This window comes from Xyrauchen texanus, chromosome 31 (genome assembly GCF_025860055.1).
Source record: "Xyrauchen texanus isolate HMW12.3.18 chromosome 31, RBS_HiC_50CHRs, whole genome shotgun sequence".
Classification (NCBI taxonomy): domain Eukaryota; kingdom Metazoa; phylum Chordata; class Actinopteri; order Cypriniformes; family Catostomidae; genus Xyrauchen; species Xyrauchen texanus.
In genome coordinates this window covers 3,478,434-3,504,652 of record NC_068306.1, presented here as the reverse complement: position 1 = coordinate 3,504,652, position 26,219 = coordinate 3,478,434, and the positions used below count along the sequence as shown (strand labels likewise).

Sequence of the window (26,219 nt, the reverse complement as noted above, 5' to 3'; positions counted from 1 at the left end):
TGAGGATGCAGCAGTATGCAGGTACAGTGTGTGATCTTCACTATTCTCTGACAGCTGACTTTGATCTCATAATCTAGATTAAATATTACATCAATCAAAATGTTTTTATTCTGAAGTGATTGATATTCTCTGATCTCTCTCAGTGGATGTGACTCTGGATCCTGATATAGCTAATCCATATCTCATCCTGTCTGATGATGGAATACAAGTGACATTTGGAGACATTAAACAAAACCTCCCAGATAAACTAGAAAGATTTGTGATTCAGCTCAGGTAGATTATATTTTGAGGTCCAGGTGAAGGGAAAGAACAACCCAATCTCATGAAATGTAGCACAAATTTGTACAACCCAACTTGTATGATTTCATAAGATTTAGCTAACTCATGTGAACTTCTCCGTGAAACTGTGTTGGAAACTAACTAAACTAAATGGTATTTAGAAGTGGTCTGAAAATCCATTAACAGAAAGGGGCCGATCACACTGACTCCAGTGAATATATTCTGGACTGTACAATGGGAATATAAACCCTGTGACAATCCTCCTGTCTCTCTCTCTGTGTGAGAGAGAAGCCACAAAAGGTTGGTATGTTTGTTGATTATGAGGAGGTCTGGTCTCCTTTTATGATGATTTATGATGTGCAGTCCAGCATCGATCTCAAACCACTGGTTATCAGGAACCACCACAACAACAACAATTACGTGAGGGATTCACATCGATCTCAAACCCCTGCTGATCAAAAAACATCACCACCACAACAACAAACAATTGCAGTAAGTCATGCCATCTACTCATATTATCGCTTTGTGCATTGCATGCCACATGTTTACTATAGCTTCTTCTGTCAGCAGTGTGGGATTCACATGTGATAATGTAAGGAATTAGTCAGGCTGATGAAGAAGGTTAATGAGTTAGAGACACGTATCTGAACGCTATTGGAGGTAGATACTGTTTCGGATGTGGATAGTTCAACAAGCAACACACACACTATGGTTTTGGCTGTCGAGCCCCCGCAGCTGGCTATTTAGGTGATGTTTCGGCAGCATACTCATAGGGCAAAGCAACACCACTCTCCTGTTCCTGTTAGGATTTCCAATCAATTCTCCCCACTCAGTGATGCACCCACTGAGAATCATGTTGAAAGCACCCTTGTTATTGGTGACTCTATTGTAAGGAATGTGGAAAGTGAGACTTCAGCCACTATTGTTAAATGCATTTCGGGTACCAGAGCATCTGTCATCAGATCAAAATTAAGTGCTGGCTAATGCTAAGTGTAGATTTTCAAAGATTGTTATTCATGTCTACACTCACAATGTCTCTCTCTGCCAGTAGGAGATAACTAAAGATAATGTTAAAGAGTGTGAAATTGCAAAAATTATACCAGACAATTTAATATGCTCTGACCCCCTACCTGCGTGTCGTGGTGACGAGGTTTATAGTAGATTATTGTCACTGAACGGTTGGATGTCTGAGTGATATCCAGATAATAGCATAGCATTCATAGACAATTGGAAGACCTGACCTGCTAAAGTGATGGACTCCACTCCTCTCCTCTCAATTAATATGTCTCAAAGTCTTAATAGTGATATTATGTGACTAAATGGGTCCCAGACCAGGAGGCAGACAAACTGGCTAATCTGATCACACAGGTCACATTAACTACAACACACAGAGTGTGAATCACTTAAAAAAATGACTTCTGACATTATTTTAGAAAGGTGACGATATGCAACGTGGCCACATGCGTCTCTCTCTCTCTCTTGAACTGGTGTCTCCGGCTCCCCCTTATCTCGCTCTCCCGCTGATCAGCCGCCACCGGTCTGATAAAGTCACAGAGAGAGCGAGAGAGAACTTTCTCGCCGGCTCCCGGATGCGCTTTTGCCCGGTCCTCATCTGCTCCTCCGCCCTCTGGAGGATGCCAGCTCGCTCCTCCCAAGGTGGATGGCAGTGAGTCCTCCGGCCCCTGTCAGACAGAACCGCTCCTCCTCTTCTCCACAGACGGCCACGTTTCCTCCGGCTCTTGGCAGCGACCCCTCCTTTCCAAGGCAGAAGGCCGCAGCTGCTCCCCTGGCTGAAGGCAGTTGCGCGGACTCCACGACAATGCATCCCTCCTCAATCCTGGGTTTCAGCACTACTGTAACAGTATATGGATGGGCAAGGAGGCGGCAGGAACCGGCTGAACAGTAAAGTTTTCAACTTAAAATAAACAGCCACGTATGTAACGAAGCCACGTACGTCTCTCTCCAACCGGCATCTCCAGTTGGACTTTATCTCGCTCTCCCGCTGATCAGCGGATTCAACGCTGGCCGTGCTCCATCATGGCCTGGCCTCATCCTCCTCATCACACCTGAATTAAACACCTTGTACGTTGTGAACTGGTACAATAACCGCTCAGTGACTCTTCTGAGTGATTACAGTCACCGAGGTTGACAGGTGGGATCACAAGTGAAAGATGATTACCAAAGTTCCCTGCCCTGCTGGGGTGAAAGAATACAGCAAGAATATGGGTAGGGCAGATCTGCTTGACTCACTGTTTGGACTGTACCAGAACAAAATTAGATCAAAGAAGTGGTACCACTGGCTGGTTTTCCACATACTGGATATGATCATTGTGATCACCTGGCAGCTCAACCGAAGACATTGTGAAGGCACTGGCTTGAGAAATGAAGCTGTACCATCAAGTCATACATCGCTGAAGGCCTATGCAACACACACATACACGGTCATTTGGATGTTGGTTTATATGTTTGTATGAAATGTGAGAAACATTTATACATGAGGTGTTTATTTGATTGTTTGGAACCATTTGTGGTTGATGTTTGTCAAAATAAAAGTTTTTCTAATGCACATTGGTTTCCTTATTCCGCTTAGCATATGTACCAGAGAAAACCTTGGTGTTTCAGTACACTCGAAGCACATTGTTGGACTGCGACAACAAACTAATATCACAATTTATGATGGATATATTATCAGGGTCCCCCAAGTTCCCAAAAAATGGGGTGACGTTTTTTCACCCCAAAATAAAAATTCATGCCACAGAAGGTTAATTTAATAAACTCCCAAGTTCAAGTTAATAGAACATCAGAGTTTCATTTTGCACTACACATTAATGTTAATTGTATCTAACTTTAAATATTTAGTAACATAACTCATACATTTTGATGGCACTTAACTTTGGCTGAATTTAAAATTATACAGTAATACAGTATACACTTAATTACTTCAATCAGATAAAAATCTGAGAATTAGCTAGTACAGTGAATGCTAGCATGCTGAATGCATGCTAATTGGAAAGACTACGGTTCGATTAGCATAAAAATTGCTCAATGAGTAAAGCAAAGAAAATATTCTTAACTTGTACTTGTCTTCAACCTAAGCTCAAGCTTCACTATTCACCGTTATGTTAACCCCCCACAACTCCAACACAACAGAAACTCGTCTAAATAGCACAAAACATTAAACATCAACAAGTCACCCCTTTACATTCATCTTAAATTTCAACTTCATCTTCGCTAAAACGCATCTCCTTTGACCACTTGTGATCAGATTTGAAGGGGAATGACTCGGTTTCATGACGACATACATCATCACGTTGTGATGACATTAAAGCGCAAAAAAGTCAGAAAAGAAAAAGCCGCAAACAGCACACTATTTCCCACAGATGCATCTGAAATTTAATTTAAGCACAAAAGCAACATTTCAAGCAGAACTGTCCATTATTTTATAATCTGCATGTTGATTTCAGACACACAGAAGATCCGTGAAGTTCTAGTGTTTCTGTATGTATCTGCTTTTTTAAATTTCCCGATCAAACGTTATTTCCTTTAAAACTGATCATAACCAACAAAGTTTAATCTCTTGTTTTAGCACAGCGGTTCATTGACATGTGAGGGGTGGTACCAAATTAGCATCTTAATACCAGGTGTAAACGGGGTCAGTGAGACCTGTCAGATTCAGATGGAATTAAAATCACAAAGTACATCTGTGAAACAAGAATTTCCCAAACCTATAGAATAGGGCTTTAGATGATGCAGCTCTTTTGGGAGAAATTTAATCTTTGGGTTTATCTGAATTTCAAACTATTTACACAATATTGTTGGACATGAAGATGTTGTCTTCTCACTGTGACTACTTGGGTAAACATTTTTAAATGTGTATATAGATTACTTGCTGCAATGAAACTTTTCCCACATGAAAAGTAGTGGTATGGGATCTATACAGTATGAATTCTCTGGTGTGTTTTCAAGCTGTGTGACTGAGTGTAACTCTTTCCACAGTGTGAACATTTGTAAGGTTTCTCTCCAGTATGAATTCTCTCGTGTATTTTCAGGTTTTGCGAATGAGTGAAATTCTTTCCACAGAGTGAACACTTGTAAGGTTTTTCTCCAGTATGAATTCTTTCATGTGATTTCAGTTGTTGTGACTGATTAAATCCCTTTCCACAGTGTGAACACTTGTAAGGTTTCTCTCCAGTATGAATTCTCTCATGTGTTTTCAGTTGTGACTGAGTAAAATACTTTCCACAGTGTGAGCACTTGTAAAGATTTTCTCCAGTATGAATTCTCTCATGCATTTTCAGTTGTTGTGACAGAGTATAACTCTTTACACAGTATGAACACTTGTAAGGTTTTTCTGCAGTATGAATACTCTTGTGTGTTTTTAGGGTGTTTAACTGAGTGAAACTCTTTCCACAGTGTGAACACTTGTAAGGTTTTTCTCCAGTATGGATTCTCTCATGTTTTTTCAGTTTTTGTGACGCAGTGAAACTCTTTCCACACCGATGGCACGTGTAAGGCTTTTCTCCGGTATGAACTCTCATGTGTATATTAAGCCGGCTTTTAAATGCGAAACTCTTTCCACATTGAGAGCAGGTTAAATTATTTTTGGCTGCTCTTCTTTGAGGCTTTTTTGGTGAGAAATTCTTCTTAGTCTTTGAGCCACATCCAGTTATTAAATCATGATGTTTCAGATCCTGAAGTTTCTCTTCCATTTCATTCGGTTCCTCTTGCACTTTCATCAGCTCTACAATGAAAACAGTAATAGATTTTGTCAATGTAAAGAGGGACAAATATACAAAGAATATAATAATAATATAATTTTAATATAATAAATAATATTAACATTCAATTACTAAAAATATATTACTTTTATTTAGCACTATATTTTCAAGAAACAAAAGAAAGATTTTGTGCATTTTAAATTTTATAATACAGCTTCTTCTGCTTTTAGTAATAACATTTTATTAAATTATTTGCACATTTAAAATGGTAAATATGTTATATATAAGGCAATAAAAACAGTAACAGTATGTGTGCATTAGCAATCACATTTTCTCACAAAAGACCAAATCAGACTAATTGTTCATACGGTGCACAATGCATACAACATTAACATATACAGCAGCACACAAAACGCTTCTACTTTGAGGTTGCTTTCAGGTGCTAGTGCGAATCCAGCGAGAAGCAATCTTCTGACAGCTTTCGGTTTACATGGTCCGGATCACATGATTGAGTGTCACGGACTGAACGATATGCAACATTCAAGAGTCACAGGAACAGAGTTTTGATCCAGGCAGATAATATACATGCTTCAGAGAAAAATACATGAGCACTCCACTGGAAGAAAACGCTGAAATTGCTCAAGTTTTGAGATTCTTGTTACATCATGTTACTGAGGAATTACATCCATGTAAATTACATACCAACATATTTGCATACAGTATATGATAGACGCTTTACTGATATTTGCCATTATATCATCAGCCAAAACAGTTAAAAAATACAGCTCATGCATGTCTGTTGCAGATCTGATATGCAGGACCGTTTAAATGAGACGCTGTACACCAGTCACAATGACATGTTACAACAAAACAAACTGTGATTGTAAAAAAATAGACTAAATAATTATTACATCATCACATAAAACAAAGTTTGAAACAATAAAGACTCTGATGGAGAGCAGCACAAAACTGCTTATGTAAATCCCGCATGAGTAATGACACACTTCAATATTTGAGAAAATGAGATGATGAGCCAAGGAGTCACGCGAGTGTAGGCTGCTTATTGACCAGCTCTGCATCAATTTGCTAAAATGTTCTTTTTAATAAATATTTTTTAATAAAATAAATATTAACCAGTGATATCTGAAATAGTTTTGATTGTTTTGATTGTTTGATTGCATTTGTGTTGGGAGTGTAGGATGTCCAAAAAATGTATATTGTCTGCCTGTGGGTACATTACAAGGCAGTTACGTTCGCACATGCCTGACGTCTCGCAAGACCAAGATGGAAGAGACCTGGTCGAGTTTCTTCAAGCAGCCGGGAAAGAGTTGCAGGCTAACCCTATGCGCCACCAAAGCTGATATGGACCAGGTGTGGGATAAAATAGAGGATTTGGAAAACAGCAGCTGACATAAAAATGTTTGCTTCTTTGGTATCCCAGAGGGAAAGGAAGGTCAAACATGGTCACGTTTTTGGATGGGCTCACTCCGAATTTGATCGACAGTGCAACAACACGAGATAGTTTGCACACATAGAGCTCTCGGTCAGCTTCCCAAAACAGGTGACAGACCCCGATCCATCCTGGCAAGATTCTTGCGGTTGGCAGACAGAGACTTTGCTCTACAAGCAGCGAGGAATAAGGGCAATTTATGCCGGGAGTACTACAACATAATGGTTTTTCCAACTTCGCCAGAGCTACACAAACGAAACAGGATAGATTCAAAGAGTGTAAAAAATTACTGCATGAATAGAAGGTGAGCTTGGCATTGCATTACTCTGCTAAGCTGAGAACTGATGGCAAGGATGGAGACAAGACTTTTACATGCACGTCAAGCTATGGCTTTCATTAAATCAGTGGAGTGAGTGGGTAACTTTGCCTGCACTTAACCAATAATATAGGCTACGTATCATTAATTTTGCTGTTTCAGTCCAAGAGGGTTTGTTATTCTGTTGGTTGCCCATTGTCTCTCTCTCTCTCTCTCTCTCTCTTTTTTCACTTTACTGACTTAAGGAGTTTATTATTTTGTGGGTTTGATGTTATTTGCTGGGGCCTATTTCATTGAAAACATTTACTGTATATCCAATTCAATGGTACAGTTTACACATAAATAAATAAATAAAACACTAGACTTGAGCAATCTTGTAGCAATAGAGATGCATAAAATCTCGTGAGCGTGCACGGACCGTCGTATTTCCCGGGGGACGATCACAAGTTGTGACTGCTATGCGTAAAAAAATATAATAGTGTTCCTTCAAGAAACTCACCTTTCTTCACAGGAATATGAAAAACTCTGTAGGGTATTGGGAGGATATGTGTTTTGCAGAACTGGTTTGAGTAAGAGCAGGGGAGTCATCACATTGATAAGAAAGCATCTACATTTTAAATGTCTCAAACAGATTAAAGATAATTTAGGAAGAATCGTTATCACTACAGAGGATGTGTAAAAATCTAGGTCTTGGAGACATTGAGACTTCTGAGCCCATTTGGGAGGGACTACACCCTCATTTGTTGGAATCCATAAAAAGTGTTAATCGAGAAAAAGAAAACAAGTTCATATTAATTTTTAATCAACACTTGGGAATAGTTCAGAAATCAATATTTAGTGGAATCAACCCTGATTTTCAATCACAGCTTTCATGCATCTAGGCAAGCTCTCTACAAGTCTTTCACATTGCTGTTGGGTAAGTTTATGCAACACCTGGCACAAAAAATTCAAGCAGCTCCATCTTCCTCTTTGATCACATTCCAGAGGTTTTCAATGAGGTTCAGGTCTGGAGATTGGGCTGGCCATGGCAGGGTCTTGATACAGTGGTCCACTGATGGTTGATGTGAACATTGATTGAAGCTGCTGACCCATATCTGCAAGATTTTATGCACTGGACTGCTTCCACATGATAGCGAATTAGAAAATTGCATGGATGATTGTTGGTGCCAGATGGGCAGGTTTGAGTATTTCTGTAACTCATACCTGCAAAGTCCTCAGAGTAAAAAAGGTGACAGTATCGCCGGGGGGGAGGGATGGATGATTGGATACCCGGCTAACGATAAGCCTAGCTAACGTTACAGGGATATTCCACCATTTGGGGAATTAAGCTCATTTTCCACCTCCCCTCGAGTAAAACAATAGTTTTTGTACCGTTTTGGAAACCATTCATACCACTTTTAGCATAGCTTAACGTAATTTATAGGTATGACGACAATACTAGGGGTGGAACGGTACACAGAAGTCACGGTTCGGTTCATACCTTGGTTCAGACATCACGGTTCGGTACGATTTCGGTACAATGGAGTGAAAAGCAAAACAAAAATATAGATAGCATTTTTATCATTGTCTTAAGCCTTGTATTTTTTAAATGAGTTTTATTAATAAAGGCTTAGAACCAGTTTATTTGTAGTGCACTGACAATAGTTTTATACAATTAGTTTATTAATAAAAATTAATAAAAAGACCTTGAGATATGTTTGGTAATTGTACCTGAATGAATTTAAAATTAATTTGCTATATTTCAGCTCAATATATTTGTTTTCCTTAATTTTAATTAACCCTAACTTTATTCTCATCTGAATTATAAATAATTGATTTCCGTATAATATAATACTACCATTAAAAACACATTTGATTTTCTTTTTTAAGCAACGTAGAATGTGTAACTTAAAAATAAACAGATTAGTGCTCTGAGGACAAGAAATGAAAACCAATGCGATATGATGAATGTCCAAAAGATAGAACCCACAGACTATTTTGAAATGGGGTTGGATAAATGTTTTGCTTTTAAAACTGTGTGTGTGTGTGTGTGTGTGTGTGTGTGTGTGTGTTTTTGGTTGGGTGACAGTTGTAGGTTACAGTTTGACAAGAGTTTAGAGTGTGACAAAAGCACAATGTTGTATTTGATTGCGAGTGTACACAAATAAGTAAACACTTTGCAGTTTGAATGATGTCCTGTATTAACAAAATGATGGAGTATGTTTTTGTTTCCAATGTTCGAACGCGCCAGCGCCTCTCTCTCTCACTCACACACACACACACACACACACACTACAGCATTACAATCTTGACATCGCAGCCTGTTTATTATGCTGCGTTCACACCAAACGTGAATAGAGCTAAATTTATCACTATCTAGAGTTTTATTTATTTTTTTCCCCTTGTATTCTCTGTGCAAATTCGTGCACCGAACCGTGACACCCGTACAGTTTCGGTTCAATACGAATAACTTACATGTACCGTTCCACCCATAGACAATACAATATTATTGTAAATTATATCACATAAAAAGCGGTAGCTAACGTTACTTGAATCAAGCAAACAAATAACTTTTATTTTTGCTCCAAAAAGCTTGACTTACCTCGAATTTCACATAGGATTCCTACACGTTATGAGTTTCCATCAGACTCGCTTGGTTGACGCTGCGTGCTTCAAGATTCTGACGCAAGTGCTAAGATTCCGATTGGCTCAGAGAAATGTCAATTATAAGAATTATCCAATAATGTTTCTCAATTCTAGCCTCCATGGCATGCAGATGAAGGGCGGGCAGCATACCCACCCCCATAAAAAAACTCTCCGGTTCTACGCGATTCACGTAAATGACCCAATCGCCTTAAAGCGACAAGTTTGCAGGTATGGTAACTACTAATCTCTTTTTCACAGTCTCTAGAATTTACTCAGAATGGTACCAAAAACAAAAAACATCCAGTGAGGGAATTCTGTGGACCGGGTTGGCGCTGTTTTGGTGGCGTAAGGGGGACTTACACAATATTTAATGTTGTGGCTGATTGGTATATAAGCACTGTACAGATATAAATTCAAAAATACATGAAATTAACCTCAGCCATCCTGCCATTTATACATGTGTTTTTAAGCGAAGTGTTCAGTGTAGCAGAAGATTTGTTCTGGTCACTTGTTTAGTTCTGCTGTCTATGTTTGGGCCCTGTGTAATAAAAGATTTTGTTGTCTGAATGTAATAAACTTGAATTCCTGAGAGAGGAGATCTTGCTGCCAGGGTTAGGCTGTAATGGAATACATGTAATGGCATTATGTATTCAGAATATAAAAATAAAGTAACTGAAATCAGCCTCAGTTTCATTTTCAAGCACTTGTATACAGAATAAAGATACTTTATACAATTTTGTTGACCACAAAATAAGGCATAAAGAAAACAAATTCTTGTCAATCAAGTGAGAAACTTTAAGAAAAATTCACTTTTTGTTTTACTATGGCAAGAAAACCAGTGCTCTTTTGTTCTCTCACTTGTGGTCCGTTTGCATGAACATTATAAATGCAGCACTGGCCCGGGCCATTGGGCAGTCCTTATTGTGAATGTCGAGCCCTACCTTAAATTTAAAATAACAAATTAAGACTATAAGCAGAAATTTTACTCCAGAGTCACTGACACTGCAGAACTATTTCTGACTTTGGAAAAATTACAATGAAAAGATTGATCCGATCGATCGGCTGCCCACCTAAATCGACCAATCTCATCTTTAATCTGTAGTCGCTCCTGCCACTTACTAGGCAGGAATAAGAAAGAAATGAAAAAGAATAACAAATAACATTTGCAAATGTGAAAAATTGCACAAAAAAAATCTTTGTGTTCTGCAGAAGAAAGTCATACACATCTGGGATGGCATGAGGGTGAGTAAATGATGAGATAATTTTCATTTTTGAGTGAACTATCCCTTTAAAAGACAACAGAGCACTTATAAAACAACTAAAAAAACAACGAGGAACTTTTTAATGCAGACATTTCTTCAAAATGTAAAACAATATTAAAGGAAGAAACATACCTGAGGGAATAAAATCATCATCATCTTCATCACTCTCTTGTTCCTCTGCTGTGGTTTCTCCTCTCATGAGGTTCCTGCAGTCCAGCAGCTTTATTGAACACATCTTCACTGATGTCTGCAGCATCTGCTGTTCATCATCACCTTCATCTCTCTGTTGTTCCTCTGTTATGTTTTCTTCTTTAATCTCCTCTTGCATCCCTTCAATCTTCACCGGTGTCTGCAACATCTGTTGTTCATCATCATTATCATCTTCATCATCTCTCTGTTGTTCCTCTGTTGTGTTTTCTTCTTTTATCTCCTCTTGCATCACTTCAATCTTCACTGATGTCTGCAGCATCTGCTGTTCATCATCATCTTCATCATCTCTCTGTTGTTCCTCTGTTGTGATTTCTTCTTTTATCTCCTCTTGCATCACTTCAATCTTCACCGGTGTCTGCAACATCTGTTGTTCATCATCATTATCATCTTCATCATCTCTCTGTTGTTCCTCTGTTGTGATTTCTTCTTTTATCTCCTCTTGCATCACTTCAATCTTCACTGGTGTCTGCAGCATCTGCTGTTCTCCAGCGTTACAGACAGAAGTCAGAGACTCTGTGGAGGTTTGATCACCCTGATTACTGTCACACACACTCTCCTGAGCATCAGTAGAACAGAGTAAAGGGAGCTGTGAGTCCTGTGTGTCTCTGGATCTCTGTTCAGAGAGTTTGTCCAGCAGCTGCTGTGGTGTGGACTGATCTCTGCCGCTCCACACTGAATCCTGACATTCTGTGGAGGTCCCATCAGTCACACACACTGAAGATTGACAGGAAACCTTTTCCAGCTCCTGACAAACACAACACAATCACATCTGTACCGTTCATCATCACAGAGTCACAGTCATATCACATCATTTGAAACTTACTTACAATCTCAACTTTAACTCGCTCAAAACAGGTGCAGGATGAATACAGTTCTCTCTCCATCAGTTTTGTCTTCAGTGACGTCACCTCTTTCTTCAGCTGAGAGATTTCTGTGATGAAATCATCAATATCCAGCATGGACAGATCAGTTCCTACTGATTTACAGCAGATCACATCCACCTGCTCTCTCATGATGAACATCTGAACACAAAAACATCCTCATTATAATGAACAGACATTAATCTCAATAAGATTATTATATAATTATACACAAGAACAGATCTGTAAAACAAAATAACTGTTTCTAAGATGGTATACAAATATAAATGTGTGCTTTGTGTTTGGTTTACCTTTAGTGAAGACAGGAATATTACTAGATAATGTAACAGGTTACATACAATATATAACTGCCTTAACTTAAAGTATTTAAATCTGCTTCTTGATTTAACGAGTTTATCAGGAATATTCTCACATTTTTGCTTGTTTCTCCTGAAACTAAATATTAACTGCTTATTATCGGCCCATACTGCGATAAAAAGCTTATTTTACGATTATTAAAATGCCAAAAAGAGAAAAACAATCATTTAAAAATAAATATAAATCTCACATACGATGTGAAACGCACTGAACACGTACCGGAGAGCGCGCAAACTGTGAGTTCTTCTTCTGAGGTTTAATGTGGCGGTCGGCAAACCAGCTCTTGGTGCATTACCGCCACCAACTGGACAGGAGTGTAGAGCGCCAATGGGGAACACATATTTATAGATTTTTATTTACTATATTTTATAAGTCACTATGTGTAAAATACAAGTTACTAAAATTATGTAACATAAACCTTTTACTCTGAGTTATTTTAATAATGTGATACACAATTTTCCTTGTCCTGGACCATTTTAAAAAGACTGTAAAATAATGTTTACATGGAGCTAAGTCCACTCGCAAGAAATAGATGAGAACATAATCACTTTGTGTTAATCAACAGCATGAATCTGTCCATATATATTTCTATAAACAATTACAGATGTTTTCTTGTGATTTGTGTTGACAGTAGTCAAGTCAGGTGGGTTTTTATTGTTCATCCATTTAAGCAATATCACACAAGCATGACAGCACTGCTGTGATTCGGCCGCATGCACAGTTGCGCATGGAACTACTTTCTTACGCGAGGGATCAGAATCTGCCATTGCTGCCAAATGATGCTTCCAAGCCTTCATTAGTAATTCATAAATGTCACTTCAGAAATAGTATCAGGGCTTGTGCTGTTTCTAACATGTTATTGGATAAACAAGGATGGTGTGTGTGTGAGAGAGAGAGAGCATGTGCGATCACCTGTTGCCACTCCCAAACAGAGATGCTGTCAGCTTTCTCAGTGGTAAAACAGCCGTTCAATATTCCTCTGTATTTCGCTCTAGAGTCATTCACTATAGAATCTGCAATGTCCTCTGCCATTTTGATCAGTACTTTTTCACCAATGTGGAAACTCCGGTAAGAGGTAAGCGCCTTGAGTTTGTGTAATTAATCAGTCTGTTTTGTTTGTCAGCTGTGATGAGCCGTAATGCTGAAGTTGTTTGTTTAAAGCTATTTTCTAGATTTAGTAGTGTAGTAGTACTACAAGCGATCACGGAGCACTGTTGTATGTAAACAGTGGCTGATGCAGATTTACTTTACATCACCTAACTGGTTCATATTACACACAAAAGTTATCTTTTGCCACCACCTGCTAGCTAACATATGTAATTTAAAAAAATATATGTAAAAAGAGACACACAGCCTACAGTAGCTCTTAACACAGATGTACTGCTCTTACACTTTAGGTTAAAACTGCACACAAATGAGTGATATACACACACAGTGAAGCGTCCAAGTGCTGATGATGTGAGACCATCAGTGCTCATGGAACGTCTCTCATCCAATCAGATACGAGGGCCGTAACTAACTGTTGTATATATAGCTTATATACACATTGGAACAAAATGTCGTTACTCCAGGACCATGGTGCAACACAGAACAGTACGCAAGACTACATAAAGTGCAAATACACAGAACATAACAATAGATACTTAGGACAATATATACAGGACAATAAATACACAGAAATTAGCTATTTTGTAGTGTAGCAGCAGATGTTTAGCATAATTTACATTTATGCATTTGGCAGATGCTTTTATCCAATGCGACTTACAGTGCACTTATTACAGGGACAATCCCCTGAGCAACCTGGAGTTAAGTGCCTTACTCAAGGGCACAATGGTGGTGGCTGTGGGGATAGAACCAGCGACCTTCTGATTAGCAATTATATTTAATTATATGTATATGTGCATATATGTATAGCAATGTATATGTGCATATATGTATAGCAATGTATATGTGCATATATGTATATACATATATGTGCATATATGTATAGCAAAAGTATAGCATAAATGAGTTCCATAATAATAAGTGACTGATGCAGCTTTGTAAAGTGCAGGTGTGGAAAGTTTTTGAGTCATACTGGGTTAGATGTTTGACTCGACCAGGTGAGCATTGGGAGGCAGGCAGCAGGGAGTTGAGTAATCTGACTGCCTCGGGGAAGAAACTGTTGGGAGTCTGCTGGTGGTGGCATGGATTCTCCTGTACTTTCTGCCAGATGGCAGGAGAGTGAAGAGTCCATGAGAGGGTCATCCACAATACTGGTAGCTTTGCGGAAGCAGCTGTTCTCACAATTCACTGTAGGGTCTTGCGCTCGGAGGCTGTGCAGTTCCTATACCACACGGACAGCTGGTCAGGATGACCTCTATCATCCCTCTGTAGAAGGTGGTGAGGATGGGATGGGGGAGTTTGGCTCTCTTCGGCCTCCGCATGAACAGGAGTCGCTGATGGGCCTTCTTGCCAAGGCAGGTGGGGTTGAGAATCCAGGAGAGGTCCTCCGTCATATACAACAAGACACTTGGAGCTTTTGACTCTCCACAGTTGATCTGTTGATGTGCAGTGGTGAGTGGTCTGCTTGTGTCTTCCTGAAGTCAACAATCATGTCTTTAGTCTCATCAACATAAAGAGATACACCATTCTTTGAGCTGGTTCCCCTCTTCTACATTGATTCATCATTGTTGCTGTTGAGGCCCACAACTGTTGTGTCATCAGCAAACTTGAGGATGTGATTTGAACTGTATTTTGCAGCACAGTCACGAGTCAACAGGGTAAAGAGCAGTGAACTGAGCACACAGCCTTTGGGAGTGCCAGTGTTCAGTGTGGTGGTACTGGAGGTGGTGTATTGAGGATGCAGCAGTATGCAGGTACAGTGTGTGATCTTCACTGTTCTTTCATATATACTTACAATACATTTATATTCTGACAGCGGACTTTCTGGATACAGTTTCATTATACTCTGGGTTAAATATTATATAAATCAAAATGTTTGCATTCAGAAGTGATTGATATTCTCTGATCTCTCTCAGTGGATGTGACTCTGGATCCTGATACAGCTCATCCTAAACTCATCCTGTCTGATGATGGAAAACAAGTGAGAGATGGAGACATTAGACAAAAACTCCCAGATAAACCAGAGAGATTTTAAGTGATTCAGCTCAGGTAGATTTTATTTTGAGGTCCATGTGAAGGAAAAGACCAACCCAATCTCATGAAATGTACCCAACTCATATGATTCAATAAGATTTAACTTCTCCATGAAACTGTGCTGATAAGACTAAATGGTAAACAGAAAGGGACCGATCACACTGACTCCAGTGAATAGATTCTGGTCTGTAGAATAAGAATATAAAGCCTGTGACAATCCTTCTGTTTCTCTCGCTCTCCCTCTCAGTGTGAGAGAGAAGCCACAAAAGTTTGGTGTGTTTTTTGATTGAGGAGGGTCTGGTCTCCTTTTATTATGATTTATGATGTGTAGTCCAGCTCTCATATCTACTCTTTCAGATATGAGACCTGACTCACAATGTACAGTCAGGACATTAATAAAATGAAAAATTACTATTACAATTTGAAAATTTTTTTTAAAAACATTTGCTTAAACTAAGAGTTCTCATCAAAAAAAAATCCTCCACATTCCGCAATGACAGTTTTGCAGATCCTTGACATTTTAGCTGTCAGTTTGTCCAGATACTCAGGTGACATTTCACCCCACACTTCCTGTAGCACTTGCCATAGATGTGGCTGTCTTGTTGGGCACTTCTCACGCACCTTACAGTGTAGCTGATTCCACAAAAATATGTGTACACCCCCTTCTAATTAAAGAGTATGGTTACTCTGTTAATACCAGTGAAGATAAATCATAATTCTACTTAAAACAATGGTATTCTAGGGCATTCAGTGCTTCCAACTTTATGGCAACAGTTTGGGGAGAGCCCCTTTCTATTTCAGCATGAAAATGCCCCTGTGCACAAAGCAAAGTCCACAAAGAAATTGTTTACTGTGTCTGATGTGGAAGAAATTGACTGGCTTTCACAAAGTCCAGACCTGAACCCCACTGAACACCTTTGGGGTGAATTGGAATGCCAGCTGAAAGCCAGGCCCCATCGTCCAACATCAGTGCCGGACCTCAGTGATGCACTTGTGTCTGGGAGCTAATCCCTGCAGCCATGTCACTACATACAGTATAGTGGAAAGCCTTCCCAGAAGAGTGGAAGTTATTGCACCAAAGGGGGAAATTGATCCCTATGGTTTTAAAATTGAAGGTTCATCAAGCAAATATGGTGTCCACAAACTTTTGTCCACATAGTATACTTATCGTCTTGTTTAGTTGTACATCTGGCCTTCCACATCTCGTTCTGTTCTTTGACTTTGAAGACTTTAGTGTACATCTTTGTATGAAATATTCAGTTTTTTGGCACTTGCAAACATTGTTGAGCCTTCATTCCTCAAAACAACGATTGACTGATAAGTTTCTAGAGAAAGCAATTTCTTTTTTTTTTTGCCATTCTTGACCTAATGTTGACCTTAAGACATGCCAGTCTATTGCATACTGTGGCAGAAACAAACACAAAGACAATGTTAACCTTCAATTATCGAACAAAATAGCTTTTAACTGTGTTTGATATAATGGCAAGGGATTTTCTAGTACCAAATTAGCAATTTAGCATGATTACTCATGGATAAGGTGTTGGAGTAATGGCTGCTGGAAATGGGGCCCGTTTAGATTTGATGAAAAATGAATTTTTTCAAACAGTGATGGTGCTTTTTTTCACATCAGTAATGTAATAGCCAAATGTATTGGCAATGACATACATTTTGTGTTTTGCAAAGTTTGCTGCTTCAGTAATTGAATTAATTTTTTCACATGATTCTATGGAAGAAGATCCAAGATGGTGTCGACGTAGCATGCAGCGGCCGCTCCGGATCCAAAATGGTGCTATTTTTGTTTCGTTTCTTAGCCCAACTTTTGTGGCACATGGACATTTGATGTTGATGTTTGGATGTTGACCATCGGCAGACACTGCTAAAATACAAGAATCATGCAATAACCAAGCTGCATGATGATCTGCAAGAGAAGCTATGTGACCTCGGCTTGATGCGTAGACCAAGCCCCCAGTCCTCGGCATTGCCTGATGCCGGTGGCAGGGATGTTGTAAGCAATGTGCGAGGAATCAGAAGCGCAGCAAGAAGGAGGGGGTCCATGCAAGGCTAAAAACAAACCAAAGCCGGCTGGCTCTCCCGTCTATCCTGCTCTCAAATTTTTGCACCCTGGACAATAAACTGGACTACATCCGACTCCAGCAGACAGCGCGACGTGAGTTTAGAGACTGTTGCATCTTTGCTTTCACGGAGACATGGCTCAGCGACAGAGTTCAGGACACCGCCATTCAGCTAGACGGGCTCGCCTCGTTTTGTGCTGACAGAAATGCAGCACTGTACGGTAAGACTCGCGATGGTGGCTTTTGTTTTTACATCAACACGGAATGGTGCAAGAACTCTATGCTAGTCTCTAGCTACTGCTCATCGCTGGTGGAGTTTGTATATGTTAGATGCAGACCTTTTTATTTACCACGGGAATTCCCCACTGTCATTATAACCTGAGTTTACATTCCCCAGAGTGCTAATGCTAAGGAAGCGCTCTGTGAACTGTATGGAGCTATTAGACCCACTGCAGTTCGCGTATCGTCCCAACCGTTCAACAGACGACGCCATCGCCACCACCCTCCATCTGGCCCTCACCCACCTGGATAAAAAGGACTCATACGTTCGAATGCAGTTCATAGACTTCAGCTCAGCATTCAACACAATCATTCCTCAGCACCTGATTGGAAAGCTGAACCTGCTGGGCCTGGACACCTCCCTCTGCAACTGGATCCTGGACTTTCTGACTGGGAGACCTCAGTCAGTCCGGATCGTGAACAGCATCTCCACCGCCACCACACTGAGGACTTGACACATCATCAAGTTCGCAGATGACGCGGCCGTGGTGTCTCATCAGCAAGAACCTGCAGAGGATAGTGAGGACAGCTGAGATCATCAGTGCTGCATCTGCAAAGCAACCTGCATTGTGGATGACCCCACACAATGTGTAGAATGTGTAGATCTTATTTAGCCTGTGATTCTGTGTTTGTCCTATGTTGTTTATGTATGGTCCTGGAGGAACATTGTCTCATTTTGTTGTGTACTGTACTAACTGTATATGGTTGAATGACAATAAAAAACCACTTGAATTGACTTGACTTGTATGGTATACTGGAAATCAATGATAAACATTTCATAAGTTTTAAAGGCTTTTATTGGCAAAAACATTCAATATATGCAAAGAGTCAATATTTACAGTGTTGACCCTTGTTCTTCATAACCTCTGCAATTCACTCTGGCAAGCTGGATATCAGCTTCTGGGCCAAATCCTGACTGATGGCGATCCATTCTTGCCTTATTAGTGCTCGGAGTTGATCACAATTTGTGGGCTTCTGTTTGTCCACTCGCCATTTGAGGACTGATCACAGGTTTTATATGGGATTAAGATCTGGGGAGTTGCCTGGTCACGGATCCAAAATTTTAAATGTAATGATCTCCGAGCCACTTCATTATCACACTTGCCTTGTGAGATGGTGCTCCATCATGCTGGAAAATGCACGGATCATCACCAAATTTCTCCTGGATCATTGGGAGAAGTTGCTCTTGCAGGATGTTTTGATACCATTCTTTATTCATGGCAGTGTTTTTGGGCAGGATTGTGAGCGAGCCCATTCCCTTGGATGAAAAGCAACCCAACACATGGATGGTCTCAGGATGCTTCACTGTTGGCACAACACAGGACACATGGTAGCGTTCACCTTTTCTTCACCGGACTATCAATTTTCCAGATGTCCCAAACAGTCGGAAGGGGGCTTCATCAGAGAAAATAATTTTGCACCAGTCTTCTACTGTCCAATCCTTGTACTTCCTGCAGAATTTCAGTCTGTCTTTGATGTTTTTCTTGGACTTTCAGACTTTCATTTTGCACTACACCTTAATGCTAATTGCAACACATTTTAAATTCTTCTTTAAATCATTCCCAAGTCTCGTCTATAATCAAAAGGAGATCATGCCTTCTCTGTTGTGGCTCCCCGCCTTTTGTATAGTTTGCCTCAGATCAAATACTGTACAACAGTTGATGTTTTTAAATCTCATTTAAAAACTTCTCTTTTGCTTTTGACTGTGTATAATGTGTTTAACTATCTTTATTTGTGTTGCAATAGTATTCATGTTCTCTGAATGTGCATGATTTGTTTATGATTCCTTTATTAGTGTAGACAGATTAGTGTTTACACCTCAGATGCGATGTAGTCACATGCATTTTTTACCACATTCGTATGTGGTTTTTGTGATCCGATCACAAAACATTTTAGACCCCGTTTAGACCTGTATTTAGCGCTGACCACATGTGATTGGATCACCAAAATCATATCTTAATTCCAGGTGTAAATGGGGTCAGTGAAACTTGTTGGAATCGGATGTGATTCAAATCAGAAGGCACGTCTGTGAGACATGAATTTCCCTAACCTCTTCATGGAAAACTTGTCTTGTCCGAATAGGGCTTTAGAGGATGCTGCCCTTTTGGGAGAAATTTCATCTTTGGGTTTATCTGAATTTCAAAGTATTTACTCGATATCACTGGACATTAAGTTATTTTCTTCTTACTGTGAATACTTGGGCAAAAATGACAAAAAATGTACATGACTATATAGTCAAATCACTGCACTGAAACGTTTCGCATATGAAGAGCAGTGATATGGTTTCTCTCCAGTATGAATTATCTGGTGTGTTTTCAAGTTGTCTGACTGAGTGAAACACTTTCCACAGTGTGAACACTTAAATGGTTTTTCTCCAGTATGGATTCTCTCATGTGTTTTCAGGTGTTGTGACTGCGTGAAACTCTTTCCACAAATTGAACACTTGTAAGGTTTTTCTCCAGTATGAATTCTCTCGTGTGTTTTCAGTTGTTGTGACTTGGTAAATCTCTTTCCACAGTGTGAACACTTGTAAGGTTTTTCTCCAGTATGAATTCTCTCGTGTTGTTGTAGATTTTGTAATTGAGTGAAACACTTTCCACAGTGTGAACACTTAAATGGTTTTTCTCCTGTATGAATTCTCTCATGTATTTTCAGTTGTTGTGAATGAGTGAAACTCTTTTCACAGTGTGAACACTTGTAAGGTTTTTCTCCAGTATGAATTCTTTGGTGCTGTTTCAAGTTGTTAGCTTTAATAAAGGTCTTCCCACATTCAAAGCACATATGAACCCCAGCACCTGTATGTATTTTCTGGTGCTCTTTAAAATATGACAGGCATGAAAAACGTTTTCCACAAAAAAAACACATGTAAGGCTTCTCATTTGTGTGTTTTTTTAGATGTTCTTTTAGATACTGTGCCAAAACAAATGTTTTACCGCACTGATCACATTCAAATGGCCTTTCTCCTGAATGACAGCGAAGATGACTTGTGAGATTTTGTGTTTGTGCAAAACTTTTTCCACACTGATGGCACGTGTAAGGCCTCTCTCCTGTATGAACTCTCATGTGTATATTAAGCTGGCTTTTATATGTGAAAATCTTTCCACATTGAGAGCAGGTGAAAGTATTTTTGGCTGCTCTTCTTTGATGCTTTTTTGGTGAGAAATTCTTCTCAGTCTTTGAGCCACTCAAAGATTTTTCTCCAGTTATTAAATCATGATGTTTCAGATCCTGAAGTTTCTCCTCCACTTCATTCAGCTCTAGAGGTTCCTCTTGGTCTTTCATCAGCTCTATAATGAACACAGTAAAATTGACAAAAATCAATTTAAAAGGGAAAAACATAAGAAGAAATCAAATTAAACCCCAATTTAATGTCAGAACACAACAAACGTCCAGTAATAGGGGTGGGAATTGCATCCTGTTTGTATGCAGATTCAATTAAGACTTCCAGAGAGAAGGGTGGCCCGATAGGCTAATATATCTCACCCATCCACTAATTTTAGAAACTAATTGGCCAGCATTTACATCCCATTAGAATGGGCAGCACGTGGACGTCGCTTTGTGTTAGTTCTGGTGGATTACGCAATGCAATACCCGGAAGCAGGGCCTTTACGCAACATTTCATCACACTCTTCAGAATTATCTCCCATGTGGCTATTCAGAAGGAAATCCTCACTGATCAAGGCATTACTTTCATGTCACGTACACCTTGTGAACTGTACAAATGATTGGGTTTTAAATCAATTTGCACCAGTGTTTACCACCCACAAACACATGGGTTGTTGGAATGATTTAATAACACCCTGAAAGGTATGATTTGTAAGTTTGTGCTCGAGGATGCTAGGAATTGGGATAAGTGGCTAGAAGCCCAATTATTTGCAGTTTGAGAGGTTCCGCAAGCCTCCACAGGGTTTTCACCATTTGAGCTACTGTATGGGCATCCATAACATTGACTGTTTATTGTGAATAAAGAGTGTGAAGATACCTGAACCACGCCTTCTCATTCCCTCAATACCCAGTCCTGTTACAGCGAAGTAATGAGAGAAAATTTGTGCACTTGATATCTGTACACTCTTGTGCGCACAAGCAACTGTGGAAGAATCATGCTCGCTTGTCTCAGAGTACTTGGTTAGAAGACTTGGTTCGCTCTGTGTATTTTTTGTGCTCTCTCTCACTTGTTGCCTGATTGGGCAAGTGACAAGGCCCTGGGCCATCGGGCAGTCCTTATTGTCGAGCCATGAATACCTTGAATTTAAAATATCAAATGAAGACTTTAAGCAGAAACTTTAATCCAGAGTTACTGACATTGCAGAACCGTTATGACTCTGGAAACATTTAAATAAAAATATTATGGATGCACAGATCGACTGGCTGCCCATTTAATTCAACCGATCTTCATCTTAAATCTGTGATCGGCCCTGCCACCTACTGAGCAGAGAGGAGAAAGAAAAGAGAAGAACTGATAAATCATATTTCATCATACAACAGCCCAGCCCAGAAAATCAGCAAAAAACAAAAGACCTCTAGTGAACAAGCATAGGAGGTCAGTGTATGTGTATTTTAATAGTAAAAATTAAATTAAATATTGATCTGTTTCTCATCCACACCTATCATATCGCTCATGAAGACGTAGATATAATCACTGGAATCTTATGGATTACTTTTATTCTGCCTTTAAGTGATTTTTGGAGCTGAGATATTCTTCTAAAAATCTGTGTTCTGCAGCAAAAAGAAAGTCATACAAATCTGGGATGGCTTGAGGGTGAGTAAATTATGAGAGAATTTTTATTTTTGGGCAAACAATCCCTTTAACACACAACTGAGCACTTCTAAAACAACAATAAACAATGAGGAAGTTGATTGTCTTCAAAATGTAAAACAACCTTAAAAGGAAGAAACATACCTGAAGGAATAAATTCATTTTCATCACTCTGTTGTTCCTCAGCTGTGGTTTCTCCTCTCATCAGGTTCCTGTAGTCCAGCAGCTTCACTGAACACATCTTCACTGATGACTGCAGCCTCTGCTGTTCATCATCATCTTCATCTCTCTGTTGTTCCTCTGTTGTGTTTTCTCCTTTAATCTCCTTTTGCATCATTTCAATCTTCAGTAGTGTCTGCAGCGTCTGCTGTTCAAAATCATCTTCATCTCTCTGATGTTCCTCTGTTGTGATTTCTTCTTTTACCTCCTCTTGCATCACTTCAATCTTCACTGGTGTCTGCAGCATCTGCTGTTCTCCAGCGTTACAGACAGAAGTCAGAGACTCTGTGGAGGTTTGATCACCCTGATTACTGTCACACACACTCTCCTGAGCATCAGTAGAACAGAGTAAAGTGAGCTGTGAGTCCTTTGTGTCTCTGGATCTCTGTTCAGAGAATTTGTCCAGCAGCTGCTGTGGTGTGGACTGATCTCTGCCGCTCCACACTGAATCCTGACATTCTGTGGAGGTCCCATCAGTCACACACACTGAAGATTGACAGGAAACCTTTTCAAGCTCCTGACAAACACAACACAATCACATCTGTACCGTTCATCATCACAGAGTCAAAGTCATATATCACATTATTTGAAACTTTACAAACCAGTGTTGGGGAGTAGCTGTCAACAAGTAGCCACTCTTCTAACTTAACATTTTTCAGTAGATCAACAGTAGCTCAGCTTAGGGTTAGCTGTAAAGAGAGTGCGCTCAAAATACATGTTCTCTTATTAATACTAGTGCCCGACCGATAATCGGTATCTGCGTATTTGCCGTTGAGCAGAGCAGCCCACCCCCACACACCAGCGGGAACCACGAAAACCAGATTAAACCCCAAAATTTCCATTTTATGGGTGTGTGAAAAAAAAGGGACAAAAAAAGTGCATTTAAGAAAAAGAGTATTGTTTTACTTGCAGACTAAAAGCGGTTTATTTGTGCACAGCACAGTTACAGATGTTATAAACAGATGTGGGCTTGTGGTGTTTCTCTCATGAAACAAACAGATATGAGAAACTGATACACAAGATTAAAGCAAATTCTCACATCTAAAACAAGCCCAAAACCACCATGACACGATGTGTAGATGAGGGACCGTAATCTTCTGAACTGAAATTGTTGACTATATCGAGACAACATAAAATATACTACATTTCAGGGATATTTCAACTAATATGACAGATGAAAATAGAACATGATGGAAATTTTACAACTCAGTCCATCAGATATTTGTAGCGCATCCTCGGCATTGGCTAGTACATTTATGTTTTAACTCTCTAGACTTTTGACAACATGTAAGAGTTATGCAACTGAAAACTAATAAAGACATTAAGAAAACCGAGAAAATAAATAAATATATATATATACACACACACACACACACACACACACACACACACACATACAGTGCATCCGTAAAGTATTCACAGCGATTCACTTTTTCCACATACTGTTATAGCCTTATTCCAAAATGGATTAAATTCATAATTTTCCTAAAAATTCTACAAAACATACCCCATAATTACAACATGAAAGAAGTTTGTTTGAAATCTTTGCAAGTATATTAAAAAAACATATATATAAAAAAAATTTAAAAAAAAAAAACACATGTACATAAGTATTCACAGCCTTTGCCATGACACACAACATTGAGCTCAGGTGCATCCTATTTCCACTGATCATCCTGGAGATGTTTCTACAACTTGATTGGAGTCCACCTGTGGTAAATTCAGTTGATTGGACATGATATGGAAAGGCACACACCTGTCTATATAAGGTCCCAGAGTAAACAGTGCATGTCAGAACACAAACCAAGACATGAAGTCCAAGGAATTGTGTATGGACCTTCGAGACAGTATTGTATCGAGGCACAGATCTGAGGAAGGGTACAGAAAATGTTCTGTAGAATTGAAGGTCACAATGAGCACAGTGGCCTCCATCATCCATAAATGGAAGAAGTTTGGAACCACCAGGACTCTTCCTAGAGCTGGCCGCCGGGCCAAACTGAGCGATCGGGGGAGAAGGGCCTTAGTCAGGGAGGTGACCAAGAACCCAATGGTCACTCTGACAGAGCTACAGCATTTCTCTGTGGAGAGAGGAGAACCTTCCAGAAGAACAACCATCTCTGCAGCACTCCACAAATCAGGCCTGCATGGTAGAGTGGCCAGACGGAAGCCACTCCTCAGTAAAAGGCACATGACACCCAACAAGAAACAAAATTGTCTGGTCTGATGAAACAAAGATTAAACTCTTTGGCCTGAATGGCAAGCGTCATGTCTGGAGGAAACCTGGCACCGCTAATCACCTGGCCAATACCATCCCTACAGTGAAGCATGGTGGTGGCAGAATCATGCTGTGGGGATGTTTTTCAGTGGCAGGAACTGGGAGACTAGTCAGGATTAAGAAAAAGATGAATGCAGCAATGTACAGAGTCATCCTTGATGAAAACCTGCTCCAGAGCACTCTGGACCTCAGACTGGGGTGAAGGTTCATCTTCCAACAGGACAACGATCCTAAGCACACAGCCAAGATAACAAAGGAGTGGCTACGGGACAACTCTATGAATGTCCTTGAGTGGCCCAGCCAGAGCCCAGACTTTAACCTGATTGAACATCTCTGAGAGATCTGAAAATGGCTGTGCACCGACGCTCCCCATCCAACCTGATGGAGCTTGAGAGGTCCTGCAAAGAATGGGAGTAACTGCCCAAAAATAGGTGTGCCAAGCTTGTAGCATCATTTTCAAAAAGACATGAGGCTGTAATTGGTGCCAAAGGTGCTTCAACAAAGTATTGAGCAAAGGCTACTTATGTACATGTGATTTCTTTTGTTTTTTTTATTTTTAATAAATTTGCAAAGATTTCAAACAAACTTCTTTCAAGTTGTAATTATGGGGCTCAAAACTAAGTGTCCTAGATGATGGACAGAGAATTGGAAATGACCTCCGTGGTAGTATTCATGGGTAGAGACTTGGAAATGACCTCTGTGGTAGTATACATGGGCAGAGACTTTGAAACGAAAGCCTTTCTCCTCCTCTGGGAGGCCAAAGTTGGCAGCGTAGGCTCTGGGATGGACGAGGCTAGCAACGCCGGCTCTGGGGCGGACGAGATGAATAATGCTGGCCCTGGGATCTACGAAGCTTTCTGCTCGTTGGCCGTGGCAGGCTTGGGCGTTGACTCGTTGGCCGTGGCAGGCATGGGCGTTGACTCGTTGGCCGTGGCAGGCATGGGCGTTGACTCGTTGGCCGTGGCAGGCATGGGCGTGTGGGGCGTTAGCTCGCCAACCATGACGTGGGACGCTGGCTCGTCGACCATGATGGGGGACGCTGGCTCGGCGGCCATGACGGGGGACGCTGGCTCGTTATCCCCCTCCCACACAGTGAAAGTTGAAACATATCCGCAGGGCAAAGTCGATATATTGAGCCAGATTGAAGGTACTCCCACTGCCAGGCATCCAGGTGTGCACCAGCTCATTCAAGCCTGCATGAAAAAAAGTGTTTGAGGGAGAACTCATTGAAGCCCACCTCGTCTGCCAGGATGCAGAAGTCCTCCACGTAGTCCTCTATAGAACGTTTTCCCTGACGTAGACATATTAGTAGATCTGCTGGGTTCAGTTTGATGGGTCAATTATTCTGTAACGCTGTGCTGGCACTGACCAAGATGATGACG

At 40.1% G+C, this 26,219-nt stretch overlaps 1 pseudogene; it reads right to left on the bottom strand.

Annotated features, from left to right (window-relative positions):
• Positions 1–2,786: 2,786 nt before the first annotated feature.
• LOC127625048 (zinc finger protein 678-like) overlaps positions 2,787–26,219 on the bottom strand; it is a 34,378-nt pseudogene continuing 10,945 nt past the window's right edge.